Source organism: Triturus cristatus, chromosome 6, assembly GCF_964204655.1.
Source record: "Triturus cristatus chromosome 6, aTriCri1.1, whole genome shotgun sequence".
Lineage (NCBI taxonomy): Eukaryota > Metazoa > Chordata > Amphibia > Caudata > Salamandridae > Triturus > Triturus cristatus.
Window position 1 is genome coordinate 756,978,763 of NC_140589.1, and position 16,576 is coordinate 756,995,338.

The window sequence follows — 16,576 nt, forward strand, 5'->3', positions numbered from 1 at the left end:
CCACTGTGCCGGGCGCATCCTCCTAATTGTCCCCACGGGACAAAGTCCACCCGCCATCCGATGTCCTAAGTAAGTATGAGTTGTTGTGAACGTTTGAAGAGTGAACTAGACTAGACACCCTTTAATTGGCATAGGGGCGGGAGTATTGAGTAACCAATGGCCTCATCTATCTGATTTCAACTCTGCTTTGAAAGTTTTATGGAGAAGAGCACCTGGTGCACTGTTCAACTAAAAACTGAAAGACGAGTGGAAGGAAGAAGGACGGGCGAGATTTAAAATGTTATGTACTGTGCTTTATAGTGCTACTATGTGTATAAATAATTAACTTGTCTTACTGTTTTTCTAAGAGTATATTTTACAATTGTCTTGTTTTTTTCTTTTTTCTTTTTGATACACAGCTACTCCTAAAGTCAATCGGAAGGAGTTGGCCGCCAAGGCACGGTGCCGGAAGCTGGAGGCAATCCAGCAGGAATATCGGCGGATGCTGGTCTTGGCAGAGGAGGAGGAGGAGACTGCAGCAGCACTTGAAGCCTCCTCCAGTGCCCCGGGCCCCAGCCAGCGCCCTCCAGCGGTACGGCACCACCGTCTGGCGGCTGCCCACCGCCACCGCAATGCCATCTTTGGTGCCCCCCCAACTGTGGCTGCAACTGCCGCGCCCTTAGACGCCGCGTCGCCCATCTAGAGGAGCAGATGCATGTCCTCCTGCAATCCCGCCCCACACCTTAGTCCCTGTCTTCTGCCCCTTTTTTAATTCTTGTTTGGGTGGGTGGGAACTGGTTTGGGCGTTGGGTTTTTGCTTTTCGGACTAGTATTTTCTGGACTTTCCTACGGACATTGGTTGGCATAAGGGGGGTGGGTGGGTCAGCTTTTGTGGGTTTTTAGTTTATTTTTGTTAGGGTCAATTAAATATATTTTTCTACGTTACATGCAATGTTGTTAATGTTTTGTAGGTGGGGTTACTATTTTATATCACACTGTTTCCTTCCTGGTGCAGGGCCGCCCATAGCCAGTGTTTGATTTAAATAATTGGCTGACTGTGTAAGACACAAACAGATAGATGCGACACCCCTCACTGATTGACTTCTCCTACTAGTACTTTCAGTCTCTCCTCTAGTCTATGCATTCTTTATCTGGACTCAAAGGGGTGTCTGAAATTGAATTAATTGAAAACATGTCCATTATTAATTCTGCCTCCCACAAACTTCTCTTACCTTTGCTTGATGTTTAACTTAGGCACAGCAATGGCTGCATGGTGAAGATGGTTTCCTTTTTCTAACATGCCATGATTGGGGTGGTGGTGGTAGTATAGTAGTACTAGTAGACACTGGCAGGGCAGCAGCATTTGCAAAAAACTGAAAATGAGACAATCGCCTTTGAGAGACTGTTCAAGGAGTAGTAGAATGAAGTACAGTACAGAACTTATCGAGCAACAATAATATGCTAAAATATTTTACAACAAAACATAATGGTGGTTGGGATAGCCTACTAGACAGAGTTACAAACAATAGTTGTGTCGAGTCACTTGACTAGGCCTACAGCCTAACAGTTAGTGCTGTGTATGAGGAAAGACAACAAACAAATCCAATCAATGCCGGCAATTAATGCTGAGGTATTTGTTCCTTTGTTAAATAAAATCACCTCTAAAATATACTACTCATGGGTGGGCAAGCAGAAGAAGATCATCGCTCTGCCTTGAAATTGAAGTACTGTTGCTTTCGCCACATCCGCCCCAGCAAGCGTGTGATTAAGTGTTGGTGTACATTTAATTTAGTCACACCTCGACAATAAGTCACACAGCCCGATTAAAAGGGTTAGGGTTTGTTGAATGGATGGGAAGGGGGTTTGGGGAAAGGTTTGACATTGAAAAACAGTATGCATGGACCAACAAACGACAATCTTTGAAGACCCGGATTACATACACTTCTTGTTCTGTTGTTCCGGCCTTCATACTTTTACAAATAGCAAATAGAAATTTTAAATATTGGTAGGGAAGAATCGTAAACAGAGAGCAAACCTAATGATGATGATAACAACAACAAGAACACACTGTTGTAAAGATTGTAGACAAAAAAATGATTCAAATTATTTAAAAGAAGATAAAAGTTGATACTGTTACTGTGTTATCCTGGTCAAACATGTGGACTGGATTTGCATCTCGGCATTCCTCTTGGTCCTCTCGTCCATTAATCTTGGGTGTCGCCACTCGCCACTGCCCGGCTGGACAAAAAACTTACGATTTATTGGTAAGGTAAGTGTGCATTGTAATGTTTTCCCAAGTATAGGGCAAGGCCCGGCCTGTAATTGTAGATGGAAAAACAAAAGGGATATTGAGGAACAAAGTTGAAACAAATGCACAAGTTATGGTGTAGTGCAACAAGAACACTTTCCGAGGTGGCATGTATGCATCATCTCTATTCTAGTCTGTTTCCAGCATTGACCTTCAACAATAACAGGAGAGAGCAGGCCCACAGTGACAGGCCTTACGGCACGTTGCTTAGCAGTAGCACATCCTACATTTAGACTTTAGAGTACTTTTTTTTTTTTAAAGAGTTGGACAAAGGCAAAGCACATTATCCATTCCAAACATAGCATTTTACAGTTTAAGTTAGTAAATCAATGCACCGTAGTCATCCCACCACTACACTCGACTCCACTTCTACACAGACATTTGGGTCTGCTGTGGTTGCTGTTGACGTGTTTACCTTTAGGCTTTTAAGTTATATGCCACTCATGAAACGTCCTCCTGACTTGTTATTATTCCATCAATCATCTCCGATACTTGTACTGACTGACTGTGAAGATCGGCCTGCAGTAGAAGTAAAATTGTTATTACACAACAAGAGTAGAAATATTATTGACTTGAGTCACTCTTTAGTGTGTACGGTAAGATTACTAGTACACTTTGACTTCACTTTGTGCACAACAAACAACGAAAACACAAACACCAATCGCTCAGAGTCAGGTGTCCAATGCATGCCATTAATTGTCATTACCTTTTCCTACTCATCTTAAGTTAACGGGCCGTCTATTCCGCCATCATCATCATGGACGGTGCTGTTGCCAATCATACTCAGTGCGCAGATTGAGTCCCCTTCCTGTATTGAATTAAAAGCAATGTATCAAGCTGCAGGAGAATTACAAATTTCTTATTTGCAAAAAGGGGAAAATTCACCTTGAGTTAAGTTTAGTGTGTACTGTAGAAAGATGATTAGTGCACAATGACATAACTTCATGTACAACAAAATCACTCAGTCTGCGACTCTGCGTCCAATGCATGGCATCAATCATTACCTGGTCCATCTCATTTTCAGTTAATGAGCAGTCTCTCTCGGCTCTGAAAGGAGGATAGCTATAGTAGTCATCTGATTCATGCTCCACTTCTTTTGGCGGGACTAGGAAAGTTTTAATTTTTTCTTCTATTTCCCATCATCCAATCATCATTCATGAGGGCAATGGATTTGGGCGGGAGATTCAGTAGGATGGAGCGGAGGAGCTGGATTCGGAGGACTGTACTGTCAAATTGCAGACACCTGAAACTTGTATATTAAATAAGAAGAGTAGAAGACGATGGTAATGGATTTGTTGTGATTCACAAGTTTGTAACCGGAACGACAGACACACAAATAAAGGGGGAAAAAAGGGAGGAAGACAGTAAGTGCAAGCCTAATTGTCAGGGAAGTATAGCTCGTCCTCAAACTCTGGGGGTTCAGCCAGTAGTAGGTAATCATGTGACACACTACTTCCGTCACCTGAGCCGCTGTCCTCATCTTCCTCCATTGCTTCATGTATTGTGTAATTCGGTGGTATGAAGTGCTGATTCATTTTGATCATTGTTAACCCTTCCACGTTTTTGGGCGACAGACTGGTCCGTCTCATTGTTACAATGGAACCAGCAGCACTGAAAACAAGTTCGGAAGAGACACTTGCAACAGGGCAAGCCAGATAGCTTATCGCCAGCCTGCTGAGCAGTGGCCATTCAGACCTTTTCCTACACCAATACTGCAATGGGTTTTGATCAATGTACACCTCTGTTGGGTCGTCCAGATAGGCCTGGACCATCCGCTCAATGTTCAGGGGTGCTGCTGGTAAGCTTTCGGGCTCTTTTCTCTGTGCATCAGCACTGTGCTTATTAATGCCTAACTGTACATACCAATCGTCTAACGATTCTACTGGGCCTAATGATCCAGTTATTGTTGCTGTTGTCGATAGTGATGGTGAGTGTTGTGATCCAAACGCACTGCCCTCAGCCGACTAAGTTGCACTTGATCCTGTATGCCCTGCTGCAGTATTTCTTGTGGGTTGATCTTGCGGGCTTTTAATTAACAGCCGTTCGTTTTCCCACTTACTCGCTGATTCAGCTATACAAGTTTTGTGGTGGGCAACATCAATCTCTGAAAAAGCAAAGAATGTCTTCAGTTCAAATTTTGCACGTGGATCCAGAATTGTGGCACAAATGTAATTTTCTTGTGACAAAATTGTATTTTCTATCCTTGTATTTTCAGCTCATAGGCTTCCCTTTTGTCCTCTAATCCTTTGTATGATTCAGACACCTTCTTCAGCTGATGCTCTAGCATTTGCAATAATGGGATAGCTTGGCCCATTGTACAGTCCTCCTTGCTGACTTCATGTGTGAAGACCTCAAAAGGACGAAGCATCTCAGTCAGGCATTTAATTAGGCTCCATTGCTCCATCTCAAGGTTCATGCCTTTAACAGTAGCATCCCCTCTTTTCCAGACATATTCATGGAGTGACCTGTACTGCTCATACAGATGATCAAGCATGTAATACGTTGAGTTCCAACGTGTTGCCACCTCCTGGATGAGTGCCTTGACTGGCATCCTATTTTCACATTGGATGATCCTCAGCTGCTTCCGAGCTTTAAAAGAATGGCTGAAATGAGTGCATATTCTCGGCAGATGGCCAGTAAGTTGCTGACTATGGGTTCTTTTTTCAGAACGTCTTGAACTATAATGTTTATGCAGTGCGCATAACACGGAACCCTGAAATAGGAACCAAGATCCATGGCCTTAAGTACATTACTGCCATTGTCTGTGGCAACAAAACCAATACTAAGCCCTCTTGGGCGCAGCCATTCAAAAACCTTGCTGCGAAACTCTTGCAAAATGTTTACAGCTGTATGAGATTTCTCCATGGCGAACATGGCTACAGTTGCATGTTTCCGAGTACCTTTAAAAATCGCAGCTGTGTCAACAGCACCTCGTGCAGATAGCTTATCTCTAACCCCCACAAAAGAGACCCAGTGTGCAGTGATGCACATGTAATCTGTGGCTTGGCAACTGGTCCACAGGTCTGTTGTCAGGTGGATATTGTGAACAGCACTCTGCTGCAAAGCTTGTCCAACCAATTCCAGCACATCATGATGTAGTGCCGGAACAGCAATTCTTGTGAAATAGGACCGGCTGGGAACCTTCCATTTAGGGCAGATGGCTGACACAAATTGAAGGAATCCCACCCCTTCCACAAATGAAAAAGGAAGAAGGTCCAGCGCTAACATTTTAGCCAGCTTCGCATTGTACAACCGTGCCGTTGGAACTGCCCCTCCAACCTAAGCATGCTCTCAATGGTAGGCTGGATTACTTTCCTTTGTGGTGCTGTTGTTTTCATTAACCCACTTAGGCTCAATGACACAGTTTGTCTTATTGCGATTCTCAGTCGCCTTGGTGTCTCAGCCTGACTCTGAGTATGGCTCTTACTGCGGTGCCACTCAGATGTTACTGAGGAGGATGTGGGCTGTACCACTGCACTACTGGGGACAGGGCTAGAAATACCTCCCTCTTCTTCACCTTCCACCGCAATAATATCGCTCCCTGATTCTTCCTGACCAACTTCAATGGGTTGAGTTTTTCTACTTTCTTTTAACTGAAGTAGGTGATTCTCCCACACGATAGTGTGGTGTATTCTGAGATGACTTGCTTGGCCTCCGGTACCATAGTTTGTACCAAGCTTACCCCGCCGAACACCTTGTCGACGAATTGAGCATATAGCAACATTCTCCTCCTTGGTGCTAACAGAAAAGAAGTCCCAAACTGGGGAGGAGAACTTTCTGGCACTGCTGGATGTGCCACTTTCAATACCAGATGAACTAGAGGGTGTGCTTGGAATGTGACCCTGTGCACCTACACTGTGACTTTTACTACCACTACCTATTGAGATGGTTGAGCTGGATGTAGGTCCCTGCCGGGCCTTGGAAAATATGGCAGCTGGAGTTAGTGGTGGTGTAACCTGTGTTGGTGATATCCGTGCTTCATCCCGCTCAGTAGCAGCCTTTCTGGATAGGGTAAGAATGTTGGTCTCCAATCCCTTTGGGGCGGGAGTGATGTGCGTGATGACTGGCTCGTCTTCATCAACATCACCCCCCTCTTCTACATCTACCTCCATAACTCTAAGCTTTTTTGGGACCTTCCTTTTCAGAAGCATTGTCTTGTGGCGTGCATCACTCTCAGACTGAGCTGGTGGATGCCAATTGGCATCACGATCATCAGAAGCGGGGCTTGAAGAAGAAGATGATGGACTAAGCCTCCTTTTCCTTGCTTGTGGTCTGGAAGGCAATAGATCTTCTGAAACAGTGGTTTGACTTTGCTCCACTTTGTCTGCAGGAAGCTCGATTTCCTGAAATGCCCCTATGTCAGGAGCAACAACTACTATGGTGGGCTGTTGTTGCGGCTGCTGCTGTTCTTGTTGCGGCTGCTGCTGTTCTTGATGCGGCCGCTGCTGTTCTTGTTGCGGCTGCTGCTGTTCTTGTTGCGGCTGCTGCTGTTCTTGTTGCGGCTGCTGCTGTTCTTGTTGCAGCTGCTGCTGTTCTTGTTGTGGCTGCTGCTGTTCTTGTTGCGGCTCCACACTTATCTGCTGAGTTTGCGCCTGCGTTGATTGTGTACTACTTTGCGATAATGACATTTCAACATCGCTGCTCGTTAGTAGACTGGCTACCTCTGCGACACTAAAGCACTTGGGCCTAGGTTGGTGGGGTTGGACCGCTGGTGCTGAGGTGCTGCTCTCAGCTTGGTTCCTGGACAACGCTGCTGCAGGCGTTACTTTTTTGGTGCCAAAAAAAACATTGGCCGGCACACCACCAGTCGTGGTTAATGGCACTTCCTTTTTCTGTTCCTTCTTCTCACCGGTAACTTTCTTGGTACTGGACCTGGTACCTTTCTTTGGGGCCATCTTCTTCAGATGTCAGGCAGGATGCAGATGCACAACAAGTTCTGGTCACACGTGGACGTGATGTGCAGCAGGACTTCTGTCTGGCTGGCAGCACAACGGGTAGCCGGGTGATGGTGATGACACCTCCTCCTCTGGATTTTTGTGCACCTAAAAGCAAATATACTACTGTGTACAGTCACACACTACACTCTCAGGAAGGATAGGAAAGTTAATAAGAACCACCAAAATAAAAATGTAATGGAAGTGGGGTGGACCCTATTTGCCATTAAATTATTTGAGCATCTCAGCATCCATGGAGCTGCTGCTGGCAAAGGGGGTGGATGGATGGAAGGAGTAAGCCAATAGGAAAACCATGCAGGCCTTTATGGCAAAAGCAGGACACTAGTAACTCCCAACACAAAAAAAGGCCACCAGCCACATGGACACTCACAAATCACAAACGAGCGGGGAGCCTGGGAAACAGCAGGAGCTGACAAAAGGCCTATAAAAGCTAGGTAAAGGATGCATGCTAAAGCACACTGCTCTGCCTTTTTACTGCAACAAAATGCAAATACGAACATTCACAGGCCCCAAAAAGGTCTGCAGGGTGCATGCATTGCACACCAACACACACCAGACACACACAACAAAAGCATGTCTTTAAGACAACCAACATCAGAAAGCCCACCCCAAAAAAACACACTTCCCCAAATCAATCCAATGCCATCCATGCCCTAAATGATGTCTAAATTCAACAGACCACACAGAAAACAAAACACTTGATTAATAAAGCTGTGGCTACCTGCTCTGATCCTACTGGATTAAAGCAGGCCTGTTGACAGACAAGGCCAGGCAAGCTTGCAGGCCTAGGCTTCAAAATGGCCACCAGCCACATGGCCAGGCCCAACAACATCAGAAAGCCCACCCCAAAAAAACACACTTCCCCAACTCAATCCAATGCCATCCATGCCCTAAATGATGTCTAAATTCAACAGACCACACAGAAAACAAAACACTTGATTAATAAAGCTGTGGCTATCTGCTCTGATCCTACTGGATGAAAGCAGGCCTGTTGGCAGACAAGGCCAGGCAAGCTTGCAGGCCTAGGCTTCAAAATGGCCACCAGCCACATGGCCAGGCCCAACAACATCAGAAAGCCCACCCCAAAAAAACACACTTCCCCAACTCAATCCAATGCCATCCATGCCCTAAATGATGTCTAAATTCAACAGACCACACAGAAAACACTTGATTAATAAAGCTGTGGCTACCTGCTCTGATCCTACTGGATGAAAGCAGGCGTATTGGCAGACAAGGCCAGGTAAGCTTGCAGGCCTAGGATTCAAATGGCCACCAGCCACATGGCCAGGCCCAACAACATCAGAAAGCCCACCCCAAAAAAACACATTCCCAACTAATTCCAATGCCATCCAGGCCCTAAATGATGATTGAATATGAAATACATTAAAAAAACACCAAAGGAACAGTTGCTTCATCATGCACACACCCATGAGGCCATGACTAGCTCGGGTCTACTACTGACTACTACTACCCACAACATTTTTAAAAAAAGGAATGATGATAGTTACCAAAAATAAATTGTAGTTACAACAACTGCAATGCCCCCAATCAAACAGACACAACAACCACTTACTTGTAAAATATCCAATTAAAAAATCCTTGAATCCAATTGCAATGATGCAACAGACAAAAAGAGTGATCTTTCCAGCTCAAAATCCAAAGGCAGAATGAGCAGGAGATGAACAAAGCACTGGGAGGAGCCTGCTGGACAGGAACAGGAAGTTGGAGATTCTGTGGCACTTCCTCCCTCTCCCTACCTTTTTAAAAAAGGACTCCTTGCACAAAAAAGGACAGCCAAATGTCAATCTGAGGAGTTGTTTTCATCCAAAATCATTATTTGCAGAAGGTTTCATGCTGCTAGAGCTGATATTCTTCTCCAAATTGAAAATTTTACATGTTCGAGTTCTCGAGCTTCACATTACTTCCGCCGGATGTCGATGGCGTGTCCAAAATGACTTGATCACGTTCTCTCGCTCCCTGTCGCATTGGATATGACGTGTTCGGGGTCTCTTTCTCCTTTTCGCGTTCGATTAGACGTGCCCGCGTTCTCACGCTCTCGCTCGCGGTGGAGAATGACATGTTCGAGATCTCAATCTTCTCATACTCTCGCGGTGCATGATCGCGAAAAGAAAGACGTGATCGCGTGACAAATGACGTGATCGCGCGACAAATGACGTTAATGCGGGCGCGAACTGTCACGAGACAGTGCAAAATGGATACCAACAATCCAACATATCGTGGAGAACGCGACCGGGTCGGGAAAACTTGTCGGCGAACGCGGGAATTCAGGTAAGGCGATCGCGCGCACGCGAGAATGTATTTTTTTACAGCGCGAGCAAGAAAAAAATTACCGGTAAGATGCGGATTGCGGAAATTTTGACATTTTCGCGCTTGCCGCAGAATGCGAAAATGCCAAATTATCGCAATTTCTGCGAGCGGAACGGAATTTTGGCCCAGGCCTAATATTGAGGAAGCTACACACAGATGCCTGTGAGGGAAATGGTCCTATATTTGTAGCAACAGGTAGGCCTAGAAGTGGCTACTCACGAGTATTTGTGCAGTGTCTGGTAACAAAATGAGGCAAGAGGATGAACCGACATCCTCGAGGAAGATGCACACCAAGGCCTTTACGGCTGTGATCATGTGTTCAAAAGGGTCACCTTGTACCTTAGTATGATTGAACTGGAGACATGTGGCAATCTAGTCCCACATTGTTAGCAATAGCTGAGCCTGCACGGTTGTTGAGATTTCCCCATACAAGTGCAGCAGAGACTTAACCTGCTCACTGAAGTTGGCAAAACGTAGATGTGAAGACGGGACAGGCAAATGTGCAGTGCAAGCCACATTGACTTTTCTCATGCTCTTTCTAAGGATTTGGGCTATGAGCAGGAAGCCTGACAATTACTAGTTAATGACTTGCCAATTCACTGATGACCCTAATAAACTGATACAACACATTCAGAGGATGTTAATGGAATTATATTTAATTACTGTATTAAAATAGTCTCTTTGTATGTCTTGGTTGTTGTAAATAGGTCTTCATATATATCAAACATTGCCAAGCTTTAAATGCTACAAAAAATGTAAATAAAATAGTGAATACATTCTAATATTTGTTAAAAACATTATTTAAAAGTACTCTTTAAGAAGCTTGGATCGACAAGTATTATGTGGCTACAAGTAACCAAAGTTACAATCGATAAAACACAACACAGGTGCTTTAGGATCGGGACATCACAGTAATTGATATCCAGTTTCCTCAACTTAACAATATTATATATTGTAGGGTGTGTGGGGAAGATGAGAGGACTCATGGTCCTGGAAAAGGACACGTCTGATTGACCTCAACAACACTACAGACTCTTGGTGGTATCCATACTAAAACTCACTACTGGGTTGTATCAATAGTAGAGTTCTCAATGTGTACAACACTAGGGCGTGGGGAGTGTCAAATTGTTAAACAGAAGTTGCTACACAATTCAAAGTAACATAACTACATGTATAAGCCATCCGATAGGACATCTCAAATATGCAAATAAATAGTTGTATGAGCACTCCTGTTTCAATTAAAACCCACATTCTTTTCAATTGTAATTTATTGACAGCACCAATAATAATTCTCCTTATCTTTTAAAATTTGCTATTAATGACATCATTCAAAACCCCAATTGTTACAGACAATAAATTATATGCATCACGTGACCTTGAATGTATTTGAAAGACTGCATAAAAGAATTAAGTTCAAAATGGTATTACACCATTGAGGTTATTTGTTAATTGGTTTAGTTAAATTGTATAGAACGAACTTTGCATAAGAACTTGTGATCCAATGGTAACTGTTGTCCTTACAGTCCTGAAGAAGCGTTGCTAAAACTGTGAAACATGAGCTGGCTGTATTTCCTGGAGAACAGGCTGGGTCTTTAAACAACAGACAGTACCTTGTGAAATATAATTATGAATTGAAGGGTCAACAGATTTTGAATTATGGAGCTTATAGAACTGTTCTCTCTTCTGTAAAAAGGATCATAATTGTTGGGTGCTGTCAAAGGATTATAGTTGAAAGGAATGAAGGCTATAATTCATACATAAATGCTCATACAACTATTATTTTGCATATTTTGTGATGTACTATCAGATGACTAATAAATGTAATTATATTACTTTGAATTGTGCAGCAATTTTGGTTTAACAATTTGACACTCTTCACGCCCAAATGTTGTAAATTGTTTAAATTGGAAGCCAGAAGGGGTACTGGCTTAGTGGGTGAGAAGGATGGGCAGTGTCCCATAATCTGTTATCCCCAGAATAGAAGCAGAGGGCCTGATTTAGATCTTGGCGGAAATACTGTTGTCCTGCCGCCAACGAGGTATCAAGAACTCCGTCAAGCTGACGGCTGTCCACCTGCTGTATTTAGATGTTGCGGCAATAGACTTGAGACTGCAGCGGTCTTCTCTGCTGGCTAAGAGTACTCCATTGCAGACATGCCTGCTGGTTTGCGCAGAGCAGATTTAGATGTTCCCGTTGTGCTGGCGGCGCCCTGGCGGCAGTGTCCTGACAGAATAAGACCACTGTGGTGTGGAGACAGGTAAGTTCTACTCATCATTAGCTTACTACACATATATGTTGTGAATATGTCACAATGTATATGTAGGGTATGTGTTATGCCCCTTTTTGGTACATATTCATGCCACACAAACAACATGCACATTATTGCATGCACGCACCCAGGTACCACAACACCCACAAGTACCACATCAACAATATTTTTTTGAAGTGTCAATACAGGTGTCTTCATTTTACCTTGATGAGTAGGAAAATGAACACTGCTGCATCACACCTAAAAGAAAAATGTTGCATTTAAGAGCAATGCAGAAGTACACGAAGCTACACACTATACATAGGACAATCGTACAAGTAGCTTACCGTGGATCTTGGTGACAACTGAGTCGTTTAGTGTCATGATGAAGTTGGTGCAGCAAAGAAGGGACATGGAAGATGGGGTGCAAGTCAGAAGCGGAAGTGGGAAGAAGGAAAAAAGGTATGTTTTTACCTGATTTCCTTTGATTCCACCGACTCGAAGTAGGGGTCACAGTTGCCACAGCGGAAAGGCACATTGTAATTGGGGTGGCTGGAATCTGGGATGGAGTCCCGCCGACAGCAGCTTCTGCCTATAATGCAGTCGATGCAGGTGAGAATTTCTGATGGAGTCAGTGAGACTCTGCCAGTCTTTCATTTATGCACCAGCCAACATCTAAATAAGGCGGGTGGACCGCCAAGTTGGCGGGCGCGAACGCTGTTGCAATAGCGATGGCGGCGCCTGAGCCACAAAGATCTAAATTAGGCCCAGAATTCTTCCTGTGTCTTGGTATCATCATCAGAGTTTAAGTTTAAGGTTAAGTTTAAGTTTAGTTGTATAGAGTGCATAAATGCCCAGAGGCGTCTTGGCGCTAGCAAACAGTCACAAGCAAGACAGCTCAAACTGATTAATTAGCAAAAAGTCAGGTTTTAAAGCCCTTTCCTAAAGAACCACAGGTTAGACTGTGGACCTGATTAAGATCTCGATGGACGGGTTACTCATCACAATGGTGACGGACATCTCGTCCACCTAAATATAAATCCCATTATATGCTATGGGATTTATATATCAGCGGATGGGGTATCTGTCACTGTTGTGACTGAGTAACCCATCCACCAAGATCTAAATCAGGCCCTATGTCTCTAAATGTATGGGCAGCTTGTTCCATGATTTTACAATAGAAAGTAAGAAGCTTCCTCCCCCTTCAGAGTGCTTTCCTGAACCTCAGGACCCTTATGTTTTTGAAGAAGGCAGAGCGTAGTATTCTGTTGGGAACATAGCAACAGAACCTTGACTTTAAGTTCTCCAGACCAAAGTCACGCAGTGCTTCATGGGCCACACAGAGAGATTAAAAAGTAACACACTTCTTCACAGGCAGCCAATGTAAGTCAGCAATTGCCTACAAGGCTGACTGAAATTTAGGAAAATGTAATAGCAGCCGGTCAGCAGCATTTTGTAGAATGTGCACTTTGTACAGCAAATGCTGGTGTAGTCCCATATACAGAGCATTTCAGTAATTGATTCTTGGTAGTAAAAGAGCAACAACTACTGTTTTTCTGAATTCAACAAGGATGAAGGGGAAGATTTTTCTCAGAGTTCTCAACAGATAGAAGCATGTTGAAGTGACATGACTGATGTGGTCTACAAGGGTCAACTTGTCATCGAAATAGATTCCGAGATTTTTAGCTTTCCTGACTGAGCAAGGCAGGTTTCCTAGATCTTGTGGCCAAATAAAAGGACTTTTGTCTTCCCTGAGTTGAGCTTAAGATAATTTTTGTTCATCCATTTTCACACATCCTACATACAGTTGAAGAAACAAGTGGCTACCTCAAGCAGGTCAGTGAAAACGGAGACCACTATCTAGGAGTCATCGGCATATGGAACTATAGAGAACCTGGAGGAGCATATCAGCTTAGCCAGAGGGGTAACTTGGACATTAAACAGAGTGGGGATTAATGCTGAACCCTGAGGGACCCCACATAGTAGAGAAAATGGCTTGGAACCTAGCTTAATCAAGGTGGAGTCACTGATTTCAATACCCTACTGGTGGACAAGCAGTACTTTATGATTGACAGTGTCGAAAGCTGCTGACAAATCTAAAAGAATGAGGACAGCTTTGCCACCATTATCAATTATCTCTCTGTTCTCCTCGGTAGGTAAAATCTGTGCAGATTCCGTACTGTGACCTCCTCTGAAACCATGGTGAGATGAATCAAGCAAATGGTTCATTGCAAGGAAAGAAGACAATTCTACATTTATAGCTTTCTCAGCTACTTTGGAAGGAAACTTCATAAGTTGACTTGGTAATATATGGAGGAACACAGACCCAGATCTATTAGGATTCTGCATTGGGGATGCGTACTTTTTGTGGCGCACCCTTACGCAAATTCATGCTTTGAATGAACTAAGCCATGCAAAGCCACATTGTGTTATTTTGCATGGTTTAGTAAACTAAAAGTATTGCAAGGCTATGCATAGCACTTTTCTGAACTACTTCACTTCGGGTTGGCATTACAAGGGTGGAGCATGGGGTTCACATGCATCCACCCATGTATTTTGACGCAAATCCAGATTGACAAAGACTTGCGATTCTGGGGTTGCACCAAAATGGTCTCCCTAACCAACAAAGGGGTAACAAGGAAAACTATCTTTATTCCTCATTATTACTTCCTCTTTCTTTGTGTTATGCATTCTGCAGCATACATAGAAAGAGGAATGTGCCTTTAAGGGTTGTTTTGTGTAGGATGGTGACACTTTCTGCACAAAAACAATCTGGCCTGTAACTCAGACACCCTTGTAACGCAACACAGTGCAGCAACTTTGCATTGCATGAACAATAAGTAAATATGCCCCATAGTGAGTGGGTTTAGGTGTTTGATCAGAGCAATTTGTAAATCTAGTTTATGAAGAGCAGGCCTAAGAGTGACTATGGGAGTTGACCGTCAATAGCATCTCAAAACTGACCCATTGTTCCATGCATGCCCCTTAGTAGCTGAGGGGGCAGAGGACGGAAAAGAGCTAACAGCAGAATATAAAGGTGGATATTGTAGTTCAGTTCACTTACTCTTTCTGCTCATGCACACAAACATACACGGCTAGAGCGCAGACTGTTTCAGAGTGTATACATTTTATCAGAGCCTAGATAGAAGAACGTAAAATAATTGGCTGAATTTTGAAAAAGAAGTCCTCCTTAATATTTTACAGAATAAAACTATCTTCAGTATTATTCTAAGTGTTTTCAGATAACAGGCATTGCCTTTTGAAACTCTGAGAAAGTATCTATGATGTATACTTTGTTTCAGCTCAAACTATCTTTAACTATCTAAGGCCGTTTTCTGTGGCCGCCTCCCGGTAATTTCCTGGGTATGGTCTGGAACCAGTGTGCAAAGGAACATTGTTAAACAGCACACTATGCTTGTAGGAGGTGGTGTTATTTCAGTTCACAGACCTATTATGGTACATTATGATTAGGCATTCATTCTAATGGTTGCATTGCAATTATGATTACAGTGATTTTTTCCTAGAAGTGTTTGTTACACTATTTTATAGCAGAATACATTATATTTGATGGCCATTAGACGCTATTTTACTAATATAGTCTCCGTGGTATACTCCGTTTTCACCTAGATTACTTGTGCGGACCTCCTTTATCAGCACTGCCCTAATGTAGGCCTGTGGGCAATTAGAATTTTCGATAATAGACTTTTTTATAACCCTATGAATTTAGTGAACTGACATTACTGGCCAGCTCTCTAACTGCTGTGAATGCCACAGATCCAGCAGGTGAAATTTGTCCTGTCTAGCTGGTCAATCTGTTTCTTAGGCAATTTGTTGCAATTATTCTTTTCTTTCTTTGATTAATTAATGTGGCATTTTTTAATGTTTATTATGAATTTACACTCTATTTGGGAAGGCGTTAAATGATTGGAACGATGTAAAGGATGTGGCAATTTATAGCTTTCAATTATCCAACCGAGTCCATAGATTGTTAAATATACATTTTAACAATGTATGCGAAATTATGGCACTTTGATAGTTTAAAATCTGCTCATTATAATGTTTGATTCATTTTTATATGACTGACTAGCAGTTGTTAATCATTTCTCCTCATCAGGGTATGATAGTTGTATTTAAATTTAATAGCGTGCAGGCATCTGAATTTCATTTAGATATGTGATTATATAATGGACTCAGTAAGTAATGTTACCTTGAGAAACTCAAAGATATAAGTGAAAGGTTGGTGGGGAGTGTCTACCTTCCTTTAACCGTTTGCATTTCTTTGAGCACTTACAAATTGTGCTGGAGTATTATGTCTATGGCATGATTTAGATGCTAAAGTAGGTGGTGGGGAGGGTTTGTTGTTCACCTTTTTTATTACCACAACTGTGCTACTATTTGCTGTTTTCATGGGACTTCCTGTGTATTGCATGAGAAGATGGTGAAGCCGGTAAAGGACTGTATGAAGTCACAAAGTCTCCTACCATAGGTCGTGTATCATAACTAACATGGAATGTCGGGGGGCTTAACAACCCCAGAAAAACAAGTCAGGTACTTGCCTACTTGGACAGTCATCACATACAAAATGCACTCCTACAAGAGACGCATTTCACACGACACACGGAGGGTGCCATTGGGGCTCACTGGGCAGGCATTCGGGTAGCCTCATCCTACTCCTCATACTTTAGGAGGGTCCTTTTGTTGGTCAAAAAGGGGGTTCCTTTTGCAATTAGCCATTCCAAAACTGATGACCAGGGTTAA